Below are 5,447 nucleotides of genomic sequence, written 5' to 3'. Positions count from 1 at the left end.
CGAGTCACATGACCACCCCTGCTTCGGAGGCCGGGGCGCCCCGCCCCCGGCCTCTGGGCCAATGGGGGCTGAGCCCCGGTGACGGGGCGGGGCCCGGGGGCGCCTGCGCTCCAGGCCCTCGGCGGTTCAGGGCGGAGCGGGCCGGGAACTGGGGAGCGTGCGGGAGGCTGCGGGGTCCTGGGCTGAGGGGAGGCCTCCCCTGCCACTTTGTCTAAGAAGAAACAACGTTGATTATATCACAGTGTCTGACTCCTGTGCTCTTTCCTCAAAGCAGTTAAAAGAGGACTCGAGCCAGAAGTAGCGTCACGGGGACGAACGCCGACCCTGAGAAAAACACCCCGAAGGATCCGGGAGAAATGGAGGATCCCGAAGCGCAGCGGAAGCGCTCGGTCAGCGAAGATGTGGCCGGCGAGACGGAGGAAATGCTTTACCCGGGGTGGTGGCGGCCTCGTGCAGGTGGAGGCAGGTGCCGCAGAGGCCACGGCTGCGCTGGCATCAGGAGGGTCCCCAGTCCCGTCTCTGGGCTGGAATGAACGAAGAGTAATCACTTCTGTTCGGGTTGGAGCAGAAATTCCCTTCAGAGTGAAATATCAATGGAGATCTGTTTTCCCTGCTCAGTTGTTCAGTGAACACAAGTTTTTTAAAAAAAGCCCTCAGCAAAGAGGAAGGATGAATACTGAGAAAATAAAGGAATAAAGCCTGGGTAATGCAGCCAGGGAATTCGATTGTGAGCCAGGGATGGGGATGGGGGAGCGGTGAGAACATCATCAGCGTTTTACCAGGCACGCCTTCAGGGTTAACCAATCATGTTTCTAATTCTGGAATTCTCCAGGGGAGCGGCAGTTTATTTTAGATTAATGTTTTTTAAAAAGATTTTTATGTATTTATTTAGCATGCAAGTAGGGGAAGGGGGAGAGGGAGACAGAGAACCTCAAGCAGACTTTCACTGAGAGGGGACGGCCACCTGGGATTTGATCTAAGGACCCTGAGATCATGACCTGAGCCAGAATCAAGAGTGGGTCTCTTAAGGTACTGAGCCATCCAGGTGCCCCATAGTTTGGTATTTGTTTTTAATGAAAACGATGTAAGGCCAAAATACTCTATCCAGAGTCGTCTTAATATTTGAAATAATAATTTTTAACTTGTATATGTGGTATGTTCCAGACCCTGTTCTAAACACTTTACATGTGTTATCTCATTACCTTGTAAGAAAAATTCTGATATGCGTTATTATGTTTCTCTAAGGAGGGAACTGGTGTGCACAGAAATTAAGTGACTTGCTCAAGGTCACACACGTAATGAAAGCTGAAAGATGAACAGCCGGATACCAGAGCCTGTGCTTGCAACCACTCTCCTTGTACAGCTACCTCGATAGTGGTGAGTGTACTGTGGGAAAGTACTGGAATAAAAATCAAGCAAATGCTTTTGATCCCCGCACTGCATGTGAGAAGGTCTCAATATGTGGTGAACTCTTCAGCGTTTTCTTTCAAGACACATTGGCGCAATCAGAGTGCTCATTTTATTTATTGCTTCATTCACTCAACAAATGTTTATGGAGCACTACCAATTTGTGTGACTCTATATTAGATTTGAGGACTTTAAAGACAGGTGAGACTCAGTCCCATTCCTCTAATGGCTCACACCCTAGCATGGAGACAGCAGGTGTCATGAGTGGTGTTGTAGAGGTAAAAGTTACATGACATAGTCTGGGAGCATAGAGAAGGAGAACTTAGGTAAGAATCTGTTTGAGAAAACTTCAGAAAAGACTCTGGAGGGGATGAAATATGAGGTGAAGCTTAAAAGAATAGAAGCGATGAGTTGAAGATGGGACTGGAGTGGAAGATGGGAAAAAGGAGGTAGTTGAATGTGATTTCAGTTAATGGACTTGTAGGAAATGGAAAACATTCGTAAGACAGCCGAATTATCTCCAAACTGAAGATCTTTAGAAAGATTATTTTATTTTTATTATTTGTGTAGAAAGATGATTTTATTTTAAAATATAGAGAGAAGCAAAACAGGAAACCTGAAGATAAGGATAAAGAATAAGAAGGAGCAGCCAGCAAATTATGAGGAAAATGAACAAACAGAAATGGGTCAGGGCAACCAAGAGAGGAGAGTTTCAAATAAAAGACTGATGACAGCAGTGTCATTTATTATAGAGATCAGTTGGGAATTCCAATGTTCTAGGCATGTTATAAGCTCCTTCTATGTACTAACTCAAGCATCCAAGAACCCTTTGCTGTTTAATCCTCACAACAACCCATCTTATGGAGGAGGGAAATGAAGTACAAGGAAGCCTACAGCTTCAGGGTGCAAGAGGTTTTATTAAGTTGCTAAAGGAAAAATGCCAGTGGAGAGGATGAAGATTCAGAAAAGGGGTATCTGAGGCCACTCGGGAGATAGGAGAGGCTGGGTTCTAAAATGCTGGGGAGAATCAATCCTTTAACCAGAGAAGCGATCTGAGATCAGAGGAAGGAAAATACATCTGCGTTGCTTGGGTCTTGTTCAGAAACCCTTTTAGGGTTTGGAGGAATCCCAACTAGCCACAGGTACCATATTCATCAGGCTTCCAGTTTGTTCTATTAGTCACCAAAACCCTGATTCAGTGGAGTTATATTCTCTCAAAAGTATTTCTTGTTTGGTCTGCTCCAAAGGTAACCACCAACAACCATCACCATGTTGATGGTCCAACAATTCCAGGAGAACAGCACTGCTGTTCTTCATCTCTTGATTTTCTAGAGCAGTCGGATTTTCGCACTGAAGGACTCCCAAGCAAGAGGAAAATGAACACGTGCCTCAAAGTGCCTTGTCACGGGTGCCAAATTCAAGGGTCTCATTTTATCTTTTTGTTGTTGTTAAGCCACAGTAATTGCTGCACTGTTAAAAATATTTATTTTCCTAATAGGTCACACAAAAGCTGGGAAGAGAAAGACGGATGTCAACTAGCCTGCGTCCAAATCTGGGCTGAGGAGGAAGAAATGAGCAGCTGGAACAAACCACAGAGGTCAAGATGGCCCCTGGCCTGTGGAACCAGCTGCCTGGGCCCATATTCACAAGCCACATTCACGAGCAGCACTGAAGGGCAGCAGGGGCAGCAGAGCTGCCGGCCCCAGTCGCTGCAACTTGAGGAAAGAAGCAGGAGCTCACTCAGACATGGTCTTGATGCGTTTGGGCTCTTTCGTGGCCTTCTCCCAGTTCGTGCCCTGGAATCCCTCAGCGACCACGCTCCACACGGTGCCCTCCTCCAGGCAGTGTGGGGCCATTCCAGAGCCCCCGGGGTGTGCGCGGGGTGTGGAAAAGCTTTGAATGACACCGCTGTACGGAAGGTGATGAGAGAAAAACTCTAAAGACCACATACACAAGGGAAGCCATTTTTAATTTCTTTCTAAGTTAGTGTAATGGTGCATAAACTTTTGTTGAACCGAAAGCCTAATGCATGGCCCACGACGCATACATTGCACATCTGCTTTGTAAATGGGTGGCCTGAAGGAAAACCAGCTTGTCCTTGAGATAGCGGTCAGTGCTCCTGCTCCGGGCATTCCTTTGCAGTAAAACTCGTTCCTGCCTGTGTGCCCATCTATCGTCCTTTGAGCTCTCACAAGATGCAAAAAAGTATAGGACCCTGTAAAAACTGTTCCTTCTCCAGAACGTTTTCTGCCCTGTGAAGAGCCTGTTTCCCCGGCGGCTGGCCTAAGCTGGGCTCAAATAAAACTCTTTCTTTCAGAGATTCTGACCGGTCTGTTCCCTTGGCTGGACGGCGTGCCAGGCCCCGCGTGCTCTGAATGCGCGTGTGCTTACGCTCTCGGCGCCCCGGGCTTGAGAAGCCTGAGCGAGGAAGCCTCTGTTCTGCGGCTTCTTGCAGATCCTGCAGTGGCGACCAGAGAGGCGCGAATGTCCCAATGTCCTGCTCCGCAGCGGTCGCGTCCTGTGTGGCTCACCGGCCCCGTATTCCATGGTGTCCAGCAGTGGCTCCTGCAGAGTCTCCCGCTGGTCACCAGGGGAAGGGAGCAGCTGCGCGGGGCCACCTCTGCTGGTGCTTGTTCCCTGTTCTGTGGGTGCCTCGCTGACCCCAGCTCCCCCTGCCCCCGGCTGGCCCATGGAGTGCTGTTTGTGGCCGGTGTGCGGGCCCGGCGGCCCCGGCAGCTTCTGCCCATGTGGCTTGGCAGCCCCGCCGCTCCTCGCCAGGAGCATTAATTCAGGGGTCTCATTCTGTCTTTAAAAGTCATGCAGTTTGCATCCTACCCTCCAGTCTACTTGGGCACTGGAAATAGAAAATAAGAAAAGATTGGTTCCTTACGCTTTAGAAATAATAGTTAAAAATAAAATAGATATACGCCGAGTTCAGAGGTGGCAAATCTATGGGCCTATTACCGGTCTCCCCGCCATAGTCAAGGCAGGTAACACCCATCACCTGTGACTTTCTTTTCCAAGCAACGAAAAGTTAGGCTTGGTTCCTCCTCAACACGGTACCCACTGCCTGTCAGTCAGAATGGGCTTTGATTTGGGTAAATCCCTGCGCATAAGAGAAAGTTTAATTCGAAAAGATATGTATTAGAGGAAAGATCCTGCGAAGGGCAGTAAGAACATTGGAGGAAGAGGGTGTTTCTGCCCGGGGGGATCGGAGGAAGCTTTACAAACGGAGGTAGGCGGTCTGTGGCTGTGGTGATGGCTTTGCTCCACAAAGTCTCCGGGGCCCCGGGTTCCTTCCAGTTCATTTTCTATCATCCCTTATCTGGTGGGTGGATTTCTAATCATCACATTCAGATTTCAGACAGAAAGATGGAGGAAGAGACAAGAAAAGGCAAAGGGTGTTGCCAGCTCTTATTAAAGGAAATCTTCAAGAAGCCGCAGCCCAGGGAGCCCACCTGCATCTCACTGACCAGACCTTAGTCACATAGCCACACCTACTCGCAAGTTCTGTTCCTACGGAAGAAGATGAATATGGACGTTACCTGGGGACGGGGGTGGAGGAAGGGGAGGAGGGGGTCACATAAATGGTTGTTTTGTCAAGTTAAGTGGTCTCTTTTTATTTTCAGCATGACTCTTGTATGTAGAATGCCCAACCCCTGACATGTAATATATGTATTTGTCTTCTTCCATAAGAATAGAACCCCAAATAAGTAAATGGACAGTGGAATAAGAATTCCCTTGCAGCAAGAGAGGATGAAGAAACAGTGACATCCACTGAGTAAGAGGAGTTAAGAGGTGAAAACAAAACAAAACAAAAGCCTAGAGAGAATCAGCTTAAGGAAGTAACCAGAAATAAAGTCGGTAGTATGCAGTGTCCCCTACACAGGGAGGGAGTGGATTATATGGGGAGTGCAGAACTTCCTTTGGGCAATCGGACGGGAAGCAACGGGAGATTTGGCCATATCTGAAGTCTCCTTTCAAAAGAGCTCAAGTGGAAGGAGCCAGCTCCAGTCTGGAGGGGAGATAGCGGAGGGCTA

At 48.5% G+C, this 5,447-nt stretch overlaps 1 long non-coding RNA gene across 3 annotated transcripts; it reads left to right on the top strand.

The window, feature by feature from the left end:
- The first annotated feature begins 125 nt into the window (after nucleotides 1-125).
- On the top strand, nucleotides 126-3,725 carry LOC123794202 (uncharacterized). 3 transcript variants are annotated; one of them, XR_006780144.2, is made up of 3 exons: nucleotides 128-703; nucleotides 1,246-1,377; nucleotides 2,906-3,725. It is a non-coding gene; the product is annotated as an uncharacterized LOC123794202 (long non-coding RNA). The 3 variants fall into 3 exon arrangements; XR_015722620.1 differs by having other exon boundaries at nucleotides 129-389; XR_006780145.2 differs by having other exon boundaries at nucleotides 126-1,377.
- Nucleotides 3,726-5,447: the final 1,722 nt, after the last annotated feature.

The sequence above is a fragment of the Ursus americanus genome, chromosome 32 (genome assembly GCF_024610735.1).
Source record: "Ursus americanus isolate L20-20 chromosome 32, mUrsAme1.1.p, whole genome shotgun sequence".
NCBI lineage: Eukaryota > Metazoa > Chordata > Mammalia > Carnivora > Ursidae > Ursus > Ursus americanus.
Note: the sequence above shows the minus strand (reverse complement) of the source record. Positions and strands in the feature narration are given on the sequence as shown.